General features: G+C 39.6%; 1 long non-coding RNA gene across 1 annotated transcript; it reads left to right on the top strand.

The window, feature by feature from the left end:
- Positions 1-7,611: 7,611 nt before the first annotated feature.
- LOC122411956 (uncharacterized) lies at positions 7,612-10,636 on the top strand. The gene is made up of 3 exons (XR_006261267.1): positions 7,612-7,690; positions 7,880-8,043; positions 10,359-10,636. It is a non-coding gene; the product is annotated as an uncharacterized lncRNA (long non-coding RNA).
- The last annotated feature ends 1,308 nt before the right edge of the window (positions 10,637-11,944 follow it).

Here is an 11,944-nt window from a genome sequence, read left to right as displayed (position 1 = left end):
GGCGGCGATAAAAGCAGTAAAATGTCGGGGTTCGAACTGGCATACAAACGCGTTAACCAGCAGCAATGGAATTCGCTGTTTCCAAGTTCTTTCTCTGTCTATCGCGTACGCTCCGACTCTTTTCTAGTTGTGCTTTATTCTCGCTTTATCCGGTGTATAACACGGAATATTCGGGGTTTGTCTCGTCCCGTTATTACTCCCTTTTTGGCCAGATCTTTTCTTCCACCCTGAATCTGATTTCTCGTTTTGCTCGAGTGCTATCCTCTCTCCTTTTTCGAGTTCCCGGCATCTTTCAGTGGCGTGGCAAAGCCTACGACGAGTTAATATTAAAACCCGTGTACTCTTGGAAATCTTGGTCGGGTCTGATGCACTACCGTCTTCAACATGGATTTACATAGTAAAAGCTCCCCGCTGCTGGTTTTACTAGAAAAGACTGGACGCGACAAAAGGACCGGAAATACTGGTTATGCGTCAGATTGCTAACCTTTGAAACTCGGAGCGCGCATGCACTCTCGCTTTTATAGGCGAGAAGTGCTTGATAAATTATTAATTGTTTGTTAGATCAGGCCTCACGTTCGTCGTAAGTCTGTTTGAATAACTTCTCATGCGCCAATCAGTGTCGAGCCATTAAGGTTCGATACCGAAACCGTCTGCTTACGAATTGAGAATGCCGAGGTGACGTATTTAGGGTTGGTCGATGCGATGAGAAAATATAAATTAAATGGTATCAAAAATTCAATAAATTTTCCAGACGCGCGCCGTAACTTCGTGCCAGTTGTCTGAAAGTAATGAGAAGGGCTGAAATTTTGAACCCTCCGCCTCGTTCTCTGTTCTCGTAGCCGCGGTAATTGGTTGACGGTGTTCATCTATTAGTTGGAATATTGCATCGAAAACTCAGATGGGAAGTAGATTGAAAAGTTTGCAACCTCACCAAGAAAGCGTGGGATGTTTTTACTCCATTCATCCTCATCGTATAGCTGTATCCTCGACGAGTTACCATTGCAAAGTTTCCGTCTGTTTGCACCAGCTAACGCTTAGCGTGTTCGAAAGTGAGGCGGATTTCGGGAAAACAAAAATATTAAGAATATCGAACACCGCACGCGATCGTTAATAACTTACGTTGAAAGTGTTCCCTGCTGCAGTCGAGCCCAGATCACATGACAGCTAACCAGGGGAATCCGCCCCCCTTCGTAACGTAGAATAACATTTGAGAGGCCGCATTTGAAGATGCTGAGAATCATAAATTAGTTATCGAATCTTTGATTATTTAGACGGTAAAATTTTCAATCTTTACGCTGATGCCGAGTAATAAAATCCTCCTGAAATAATAATGAACAGTTTTGGAATGGAAGTGAATCGGAGTTAAATACCTCGCCTGTTCTGCACAAACTTTTCAATTCATCTTCGTAACAAGGATTTCAGGATTCGCGATCATTGAAAACTGAGTAGGTCGCAGAGAGTTAGTAGAGAATGGACTCGCTCTCACATACCCCAATCTGCAGGTTACTGTTACTCTTATAGAGTGTGGCTGGAAAATATTTGTCTACGCGGTTACTCTCTCACCGTTCGTCGAGGGCGTTTGAGAGCTTTGACTGCAGCACTACAGGCTTCGCTTGATTAAAATGATGGAATGGGAGAAAAAGAGTATCGTTCTAAAGAAAGAAGAAAAAGTTGGATGGAGCGAGTTCGCATTCGTTTCTCTTTTCTCGCATCCCCAGGAATTATCGGATTAATCGATCGTTACAAAATCGTTCATGCGTTGTATGATAATCCCTGAACAGTCTTTTTGATCGATCTCGTATTCATACTAGCCTGACTTTCATCTCTCTATTCACGAACGAAAAGCCTGTTCTCATTCCCTCTCACCCATTTTCTTTTTTTTTTCCAAGCTACTCTTCACTTTTTGTCTCTATTTTCTTTTTGTGGGCTTGTCCGAGCAACGACAATCTCGTTCACTTTCGATATACTCCGCCCGATAAATGTTCGATTTTTCTGAAAGATCCTCCAATTGTGAAAGGCTTAACTCAGGCTATGAAAAACGTACGAGAAGCGCTCCGTTCTCCAATGAAATTCTATTAGAAGCTTTCGACTATTGTGATCACGTGATCCTCTCAAGATCCCCTGCAAACTCCGGAGCAACTTGTGCATCCTACTCAAAAGCCATTCGAGCCAAATTTGAATTACTTTGTATGTTACATCTGAAGAGGTTTCTTGGTTTTGTGGCTCATACAAATATTGATATACCACAATGGAGAATTTTATAAGTAGGTCGAGAACGTATGCGCTAATTTTGTAGTCTGCTCTACGCTGTACGACCGACGTCGCGCCTTTATTGGTAGGTGCACGAGTTATTAGCGAACTCAAACTTCTCTCGACCCAATTTCATATTACCAGTTCAGAATTATCAACGAAATTTCCAATGATGTAACGTTGCCAAACTTTAGTTAGCTAGTAGGCATTACAAATTCTCGCAGCAAACCACGTCGAGTGATTCACTAAATAATTTTTCACTGATTTCTATTGAATAGGTTCACGTTCGTGCGTGCGACGCGTCCCGAAAAAATGTACCGAAAAAGAGTGGATGGCGATTCAGCGTTTAAAGTTGGCTGAACCAAAAGGGCGTCGCACAAGCCTTTGACAAGATATCTATAACGTTATTAGCAAGCCTACAGCTCTTTTCCCTTTCTCTCTTTCTCTTACTGCCTCCCTCGGCGTTAATATCTAATTACGAAGGAAACCTGGCTAGTCTAGCCGAACATTGCCCGAGGTTGTGAAAAGCAAGAGTTTCGGCAACGTTCTCCGTTTGTAACGGAAAGACACTCCGCAGAAACTTTGTCGATACGGGAAAGGGGTTTCGGGCTATAACGCAGCTCTGCAGAAGGAAGCTCAGGACGCTCGATTATGGACCGTTGCTATTCCTTTCTATCACCATCCTCCTCTACCTTCCTCAACAGTTTCTTCCCGTTATATCGTTCGCGCCATGTGCACCGAGACCCCCGGAGCTTCTGGCACACCGCTACGGACTATCTATTCGAGGTTATGGAAGTGCTCGTTGGCAATGTTAATTAGAAATTGTTTCCTTGAGCTTACCGCGGCGCCGTCTGCCCCATTGTCATGAGGGAATTATGTATCGTGCGTTTTAACGAGAGCCAAAACTATCCTTGCGTTTTCATGAATTCTTTTGCTCGAAACCTCCAGCCACCAATTGGATATTTTCAATGTCTTTTATCACGCGTTTTTGAGCCTCAAAAAAGCGAGTTTATATATAAATTTTGTGAAATTGAAATGATCGAGAGTGTGTTTCAGAAGGAGAAAAAAAATTAATCATTGCTCGCAAAGGGTTTCCATTGATTATGGGATGTTTTTTACAGAACATCTTTTTTCAAATCTCTCACGATTTCTTGTTATTTGCTTATGAATAATAAGCTTTTCCCTTCGAGAATACGAATAAATTAATCTTCTATCTCCAACACCCTGCGAATAGCTCACCGGGCACGCTCGTACTTGAAAGGGACTTAATCTAAATTTGAATTCGCCTTCTTGAGTCACGACCTCTACCTGAACGAACGAATAATCATGTTCTCGAAAAATTTTAATTGAAGAATGGACTACATGCTATTTATTTAAATATTTATTTAAATATTCAAATAACAGAATTAGCAGTTTTGTAAATTTGCCCTGACAAATTTACATATTCTTTAATCTAAATATTTTGAAGTCCTTCGGTGAAGTTCGTTCGGTGTGCTGGAGTCTTTGAAAAAATCCATTAAATGTGAATAACGAGCTTTTGCCCCATATTCATGCTCGATTCAAACCCTTTACGAGCGATGATTTATTTTTTTTTTGTTAATACACACACACGGGATCGTATCCGTACACAAAGTTTGTATGCACCGACTCTTTTGAATTTCAAAATGTAGTAGCGAATATTTTCTCGTGACGCATAATATCATATTTTCAAATAATTATGAAGTAATAATGCGTCAGGATGTAATATTTTGCATTTTGTAGAGCTCATGAACAACCGGAAAGGTTCATGGTCGACCATTATCGTCGCATTGAAAAAACCTTCATTTTTTTGCTTTCGTTTTGATAGTTCACGTGACAGAATTTCCGTGGCGTCGTCACAATTCTGTCTCCTCCTGTTTCGCTCTTAAAGCTCCCCTCAAACCTCTATGCATATTCCTTGAGAATATAGAAAGGTATAATGTAGTTTGCGAAAGCATTGCTATCGAATGTATAGCAACTAGTAACGTGCCGATATGAGTTTTTTATGAGCAGAATATTCTGCTCACTCGACGTTATACCGTGAAGATGACGGCACGAAAAATAATACTAAGAAAATAAAATGGACGTGAAACCGGAATAATTTCAAAATAGCAACCACAAAGTCCTTGGTATTTTGTTATAAAAACAACGAGCTTTTATTCCACTTCAGCCAATCCGGATGATCTGAGTTTTTTTTATCTCAACCAGACCATTTTCTCCGTTGGAACGAACGTGAACAATAATTTCGAAATTCCATTTCGATGAGGAAAAGGAGAATGTTGATGATTGTACATTGTGGAAATATAAACGTTCGGTCCAACAAATAGGCTTTCATATTTACGTACGAATAATGAATTTAATGTTTGATATGTACGTAAATAATATAGAAATCCGAGATTTTCCTCTGTTGACATTATTAAGCATTGAATTCCATTCCAAAACTGGCCTGCAGAATTCATAAAAATTAAAACATTTCTGATAACGATTACATTTTGTGATAAAAGACCCATAGAAATATTGGATATATTTATATTGAAGCGGAAAAAGTAATGTCCGTTTCACTCTTCGTATTACTCGTGCACTCGCTTTTCAAGCACTTTATATTATACCTGTACCTAGGTATTATTATTCGCGAAGCTTTAGTTACTGGTGTACCCAGAGAACAATGCACTCCGCCAAGCGAACTGTATGCCATCCAACCTTCGCTAGTTATCTCCCGCTCATCCCGTTCCAGCCGAGTACAAAATTGGGATTTTCCTTGGAAAAGCAAACTGGGCCAGCTTCAAACACCAGCATCAAAAAAGGCTTTTTTTCTTGAATTCAGCAGGTTACCTCTGACTCTCTTTCTATTCAGCTGAGTCTCCATTGAGGCCGATTAAACCGTGACTGATGGCGGAAGCATCGTCCTGCGTCCTTTGATTTTTCTGCTGAGGGCAGCAGACAAGTTAGACAACGGATTTAGAATTACGTGAGTGCGAAATAATGCATTCGTAAATATTATTTTCTGTTTCGCTAATGCGCGTTGTAGGTATTAAAAAGAGCAAGGTTATTTAAATAAAAAAGCTGACCGGTCCAGAGAGTCCAGAAGGAGACTCGAAGCATGAGAAAATTTAAGAACAGTTTTTGCGCTGAATGCCAGGTTGGAACGGTGATATAAAAAAATGAGCTCGGCTGACCATTGTGCAGGAATGTTTTAATCCGTGGGAATCTGTCCTTGAAACGTTTCTTTTTCTTCACGCCATCCGACGTCGAGAGGACGAGAGCCTGTGTAACAAAAACCAAATCCGTGATTTTCTCACCCCCCCCCCCCCCCCCCGTCTCTTTCCATTCTAATGAAATTTTTCGTCGGCGTGGTGCAGAAAAGTCATGTGTTCCATCTCGGACGTTTATCTTGGATTGGAAATGGCAAAAAGTAGCTGCATCATTATGCGATCTGAAGAGAATTCATCTGTGAAACGAGAATAGATTCAGAATGCATGAGCGTATGATAACGATTGAAAAACAGAAAAAATGGAGAGTGAGAAAGGAGAAGAATATTATTTGAGCGCGTGTGGGGGAGAGAGAAAAATCATGGTTTTCGCGAACTCAGTAACAAGTTTGGCATTCACGATTGGCTGTAATCCTAAAGAGTTTCCGATATCCGATAGAGCTTTCCTAGCTTTTCTCGTTCTCCGTGCCTTCCTGCCTTGTCCTCGATACTCACCTACACACAGTCATTCAAACGAGCTATAAAAATGTACACGGATAAAGGGTTTACCGAGCAACCTGGAATCTTCAATCCTCATGAATTAAAATTTTTTTTCAAGACCTTAAACTTTCGTTGTAGTGCACTTTTATGAAAGTCGCTAATACCTTTTTAATCTTTGATTTCTCTGTTCAATCTATGTATCACGAAGAGTAAACTTTTCTTTGTTTTTTATTCGAAAATCGAAGTCAATCGTAGATAATCGTACGATGTCTTTGAACGTTGCTTCGTTTATGAGAAAACAACGTGTCGGAAAATTTTCGTATATTTACAACAACGCTGTGTTTTATGGATGTCTTTTTATTGTCATTCAAAATCTTCCAATAGCTTATGCTACTTTTTATTTTTTTCTTATCTTTGATTCGAATCAATAGCAATTTAGAATTTATGTGACACTTTTTTCTTAAATTCAAGAAATTATCGCCGAGAAAAAGCGCAGGAATTCTGAGCAGTTCGGCATTAAAAAAACCATTTATTGCAAATTTCATATCCAAGAGATTTTCATGCATACCAGTGCTGCCACCAGCGTCAGGTTTTGCATATATCGATTCCCGTTACTGTGGGTCTACACGTTTTCAGACCTCTATGCACTATGAATTCGAATATATTCCCCAGGTTTCATGCTTCGAAAGTAAACAAACCTTCGGTTTTGGGGTCCCCTCATACGTTACTGCTGCTGCTTCGATGATTTCGGCAGGGTCGCTGAAAGGAATTGTCGGAAACGGAGTCCACGCAACGCTTTGGTCGATCGAGCCTTCTTGAAATATACGATATGAGAAATTCTGACTCAACTCATATAGCTGTAAGCTCCACTTATTTGGATCTTCCTCTTTTGTTCAGCAAATGTCCATTCCGTTTCGAAAAAAAAATCACTTGATGGAATTTTGAGGTAAATCAAATACTAAGACCGCTACGCGAAAAAGTCGACGCGATAGTGACCGCGTCCACGCGTAAAAGTGTGAGAGTATAACGATGAGTTTCTCATTCATTGAGAAAGGTTCTGTGAAGGCTGCGCAATGCGTAGCTGACCGAGGCCTCTAGTTCAGCGTAAAACAATGTAATCGTGGAATGATACTCAGCCGAAATAGTCAACGAAGTCACTCTCACCGTACCTTCAATGATCGCGAGTTGTTGTTAATTAAATTATCGACGAGATTCCCATACAATGCTTTCAATATTTGAATAGTTGAAGAATAGTGGAATTTTAATATCAGTCAAACCAAATTTGAATCGAAATCGGTTACCGGGCTTAGTGTTCGACTGGTTTTGAATATTATAATATTTCGAATGAAGTAATTTTGGCGAACTTTTATTCCTCGATCTGTCATTCTGGTTGAATAAAGAAGTGGATGAATTTTGCGGGGTCCACATCCCATTGACGTGCAGCTCATTTTTTCACTCGATACGCGATGTCTATCGAAAGAAAACCAAATCCAATTATCGGAACTCCGATACAGTATTCAATCCATAATTAATTAAAAAAGTTACAGATATGATGAGACCATGATGAAACACATTCCGTTGTCATAATGAAGCGAAAAAGGAAATAAGCAACAGTATCGTGCGATCGAGGTCGCACAAGGTTCTTATTCCTGTCTCTATGCGTATCGAATGAAAAAAGAGGATTGAACCAGATGTCTCTCTTACCGGATGCAGTCAGATTACTATCGATCGAGGGTTAGAATCCTTCAATAAATCCAATTATAGAGAAATACTTAAAAAAAAAAAAAAATATTTACAGCATCCCTGATCGTCAACTCGATGAGCAGGGAACGCACGGTTACCTTTTTCCAGATGCAATTTTTACATAAATGTAATGTATTCAAAAAATGAATAAATTATTTTAATTTTCATGTTATTTTCCAGGATGCGATCTCCTGATAACACGGAAGCTTTTTGAAAGCGCATACAAGTGAAACGATGATCGCTGAAGCAAGGGAAGCGCGTATACGGACACCTGACGGATGATGCACATAGAGTTGAAAATTCTCGGGCTTTTGGCTCGAGGCCATGTGAAGATAGGGGCACAAGTAATACAATATTCGTGTTCGCAGAGACCTCACTTTTCCTGTTTCCTACTAACGCAATGAAATATTTTCAACATTTCTCTAGTTACACGTATAGAAAGGGGACCAAATGTCATGGAATTCCCTTTCAACACGCGACTGAATGTTTTTTTTTCCAATTCGTGGCTCGTACAGAGCAAATCTACGACGGCTCATTGGAATTCATATTCGCTCGATTTTTAGAAACGCTTCGTTACAAAAGGTCAATAGAAATTTCAAATTTTTCATCAAAATATAGAGGAATCGCAATTTTTTATGTTTCCATACACCGAAGTGTATTTTGTCAAGATATTAGTATGGCTTCTCGCACGAATTACAATTGCTCAAGCACTCGGCACTTCTCCGTTGTCTTTTGATTTTCTTGTAAAATAGAGTTTGTTCGTGTCTATCTATGATTCAAATTCTAGGAGGTAGGGAATAAAAGCTGTCAGCCTCGATCGTGATGAATCGGTGGTGTCGCGGCATCTTGACTTTATTGAAGAGAAAAATGTAAGAAACAGCAGCTACGAATTCGCAAAACAAACCGCATCCAAATACAAAAATCTTACAGCTTTTCATATTTTATTGCAAGGCAAAATGAAAGCCGGTGTCGTTCATGCAGAACGATCTTCACTCGGAGAATTCGTGTCGTAGATAAAATACACGTGCGTAGGATTCATGCCTCAGGCTTTTTCTGGCTATCGATCTTTATCGATCAACCCTCGTCTCCCTCTAACTTTGTGTTCACGAAAGTGGCAAACCCGAACGTGAATTCGTACACATTTCGAGTGTATGTATGCAGTTATGACGAGAGGAAAGAGGTACGAAGCCGACGATAAATTCACCACGGAATACGAGCTTGAAACCCTCGTCAGGAGCTTTATCATAGAGCTGTGCCTTTCGTGAAATCGCGACTTCGTTGCCTCAGGCTTTCTAAAATCTACGATCTTTACTTCTTCAGAAAATATTCTAGTCATGGCAAATTGTACCTTTGCCTTTGTAAGAGCTCTCAAAAATCTGCCGATCTGGGTCTTGCGCAATGATACGCACTCGTTTTAAAATAGATACCAATACGACGTTGCATTAGCATGGAGTCAAAATTATTCGTTCGTTTTGATCGGCGTGGTTGAACTACCCAAGACGAAAAGTATTAATTTTTCAAATATAATCTTAAACTTAAACTTTCTTTTCGATTCGCGCTCTAATTTTTGGAGTTAACAGAAATACGAGGTTGACCATCATTGTAGAAATGACAGTAACGATTTGTGAGCATTTTTCTTTTATTCTATTTATCCAGCGCGTTTTAAGTTCAACTTATTTAAATTCTGAACTTGTGGAACGAATGAATCATAAATTTTCTTTTACAATTACGATGGCTGTCTATACTGTTAAGCAGGACTTTTGATGGAATCAAAGTATCGACTGAAAATTACAATCATCGGAGGAAATTTACAGGATTAAGTTACTTCCGGTACACTCATTTGTACAGTCGCGGAGAACAGGAAGTAGGAGAAAAAAAATGTCGCCTCACTATGGGTGTTGATAGTCGAACCTCAAGCCCGGTAACCAGGTTCGGTGAAGGAGATAAGAAGAAATGAGAAAGAAAAATAAAACGATAGAGTGAGGAAAACTCGGAGAAAACGAGTGATTCGGAAGTTTCACGCTGAATCTACAACCTGGAGAAGTGAGATTGCGAGTTTCGAAGGGAAACTTGGACGACCTTCTTTAGTACTGCTACATCGAGTTTGTCCCCTCCGTCGATTTTCTTCCTTTCCTTTTCTCTCTCTCTTACTCTCCCTCTCTCGTTCTCTTCCACTCGCCTCTTTCGTTCTGATAATTAAGTTAGAAAAATGTGACGACCTTGTTGGTGGCGGTCGCAAGCCACCAAAGTCGCATGAAATTCTTCAATCCTGTCTCTACGAACGTCTATCACCTCGCTTCGTAACTTCTCGGATATCTCAACATTCGCTTTTTCACGTCTTTCACCATCGAGCGCCATCTTTGTGCTTAGCTTCGAATCCCAAATACCTGAAAATTACGATAGCAAAGTTAAAAGCTTAACTCTCAGAATTTGAGCTAATTTATGTGTAAGAATTTTCTCATGACAATCCCAAAAACTGAAAACCGCCTGTACAATAAAACATCAAGCCACGTACAGATCATAAGCAAGCAGGAAAAACTATTTTGACGCAAAGAATGCTCCATTCATGATTGCTTTTTATTTTTGAATTTCCCAGTATCTCAACATTCTGCACAGTTTACAATTTGAAGATGGAACGGTGTGTTTGTTTTTGTTGCAGCAGGAACGACAGCAATGCCACACGCCTCGTGTTTCGTTGATGAATAATTATTTTCAAGAGTATGCATTCTTCACCAGGCATTTCTACTATTCATTGAAGAGAAGAAGAATCCATGGAAATGGCTCGATACGATCTACCATAGCATCAGGCACATTGTTTCGTACATTCGCTAAGTCGGTCTTGAAAATCTTATTACAACGTGGTTCTTGAGAAATCGTTGTTTCGCGTGCATCATTAAATATTTTCCTGGAAGAATCTGTCAAGAAGAAAATTGAAGGTACAAGGTAAGGCAAAATTTCATGGAAATTTGAAATAATATTGACCGACTTATATATTTTTTGTAATTAGTGTTACTTTCATTTTTATAAGATATTTTGGAGTTTGCCATAATGTCACTTTTAAACTTCAAGATTTCAATCTTCATAGAATTGTTGGTTTGTACACTATTAATCGTGTAAAATTATTTGCAATTTTATAGCCGCGTGAAGTAGATTTGGCCAGTTATGGAATGACCCGAAAACGGGAACGATCATTTGTCTCTCGAAATTTAATGATATGTTCTTTCCGCGACCCCGACGATTTCGACGAATCCCATTACCAATAAAATGAGCGTAGTGTCAAGGAACTCAATCCAATTCGATCGACACGCTAAAGCAACGGTGAATCACTGAGCAGCGAATTGAACACGCTGTGACGCCGTTTGGATTTAATAGCTTGTCTACTTTGCCTAACCTATTCGACCTTGCGATCGTCAGCGTTTTATCGAAAAGTCAATATTATTTTGGAGATCTCCTTTACCTGAGTCGGTTGTTCAATATATTTTCATTATAACCTCAATTTACTGGTGGAAAATAAAATCGCAAGCTGCGTTGTACAACAAGATAGTAACTCGGCGTCGAGACGATCGAGCAGGATTTGTCGAGCTGTTCAGTGGAATGAGATTGACGTCAGCCGAGAGATAGAAACATCGTTACTTTCTAGAATCACGAGGATTTCCAAGAATATAATTGCAATAATCGACAATCCAGCTGCAATCGCGAAGGAATTCCTATCGAGAAAGATTTACGCTTGGCTGAGTGATCAAGTGTACGTTTCGAGTAAAGTCCCCTCAACGATTCGAGGCTACCCACTTCAGCCACTCGACTTTTCCACTATTCAAGGTTCATCTGTTCTGAAATAAAAATGGACCCCTGATGCTTTTCGAACACGTCATTGGAGAGCTAGAAATCGAACGAGTAATATTTTCTTTTCATTACCTCTCCGCATTGGTGGAGAAATATAAGGGAAAACTGCGTTCTATCTTCCTGATTTTGATTTTCTCTATTGCAGCGAATAATCAGTTATTGAATAATAATTAGTGGACAAAGGAAACGATCGACCGATTCTTCGAGCCAAATCGTATGTCCAGACAAATCATGTAAAAATCATATTGAAATCTACATTTTAGTGGACGTGGCGAAAATGCGGCCTCCACTTTCCATCCAAAATCTATTTAAGGAGGGTGGCTACCGACGATACAATGTTGCCATGCTAAACCATGTTAAATACATTAAAAATTTCAAAATGATAACAATTTAATAAAATTT

Source organism: Venturia canescens, chromosome 1, assembly GCF_019457755.1.
Source record: "Venturia canescens isolate UGA chromosome 1, ASM1945775v1, whole genome shotgun sequence".
Taxonomy (NCBI): domain Eukaryota; kingdom Metazoa; phylum Arthropoda; class Insecta; order Hymenoptera; family Ichneumonidae; genus Venturia; species Venturia canescens.
This window is presented reverse-complemented; position numbering and strand designations above follow the sequence as displayed.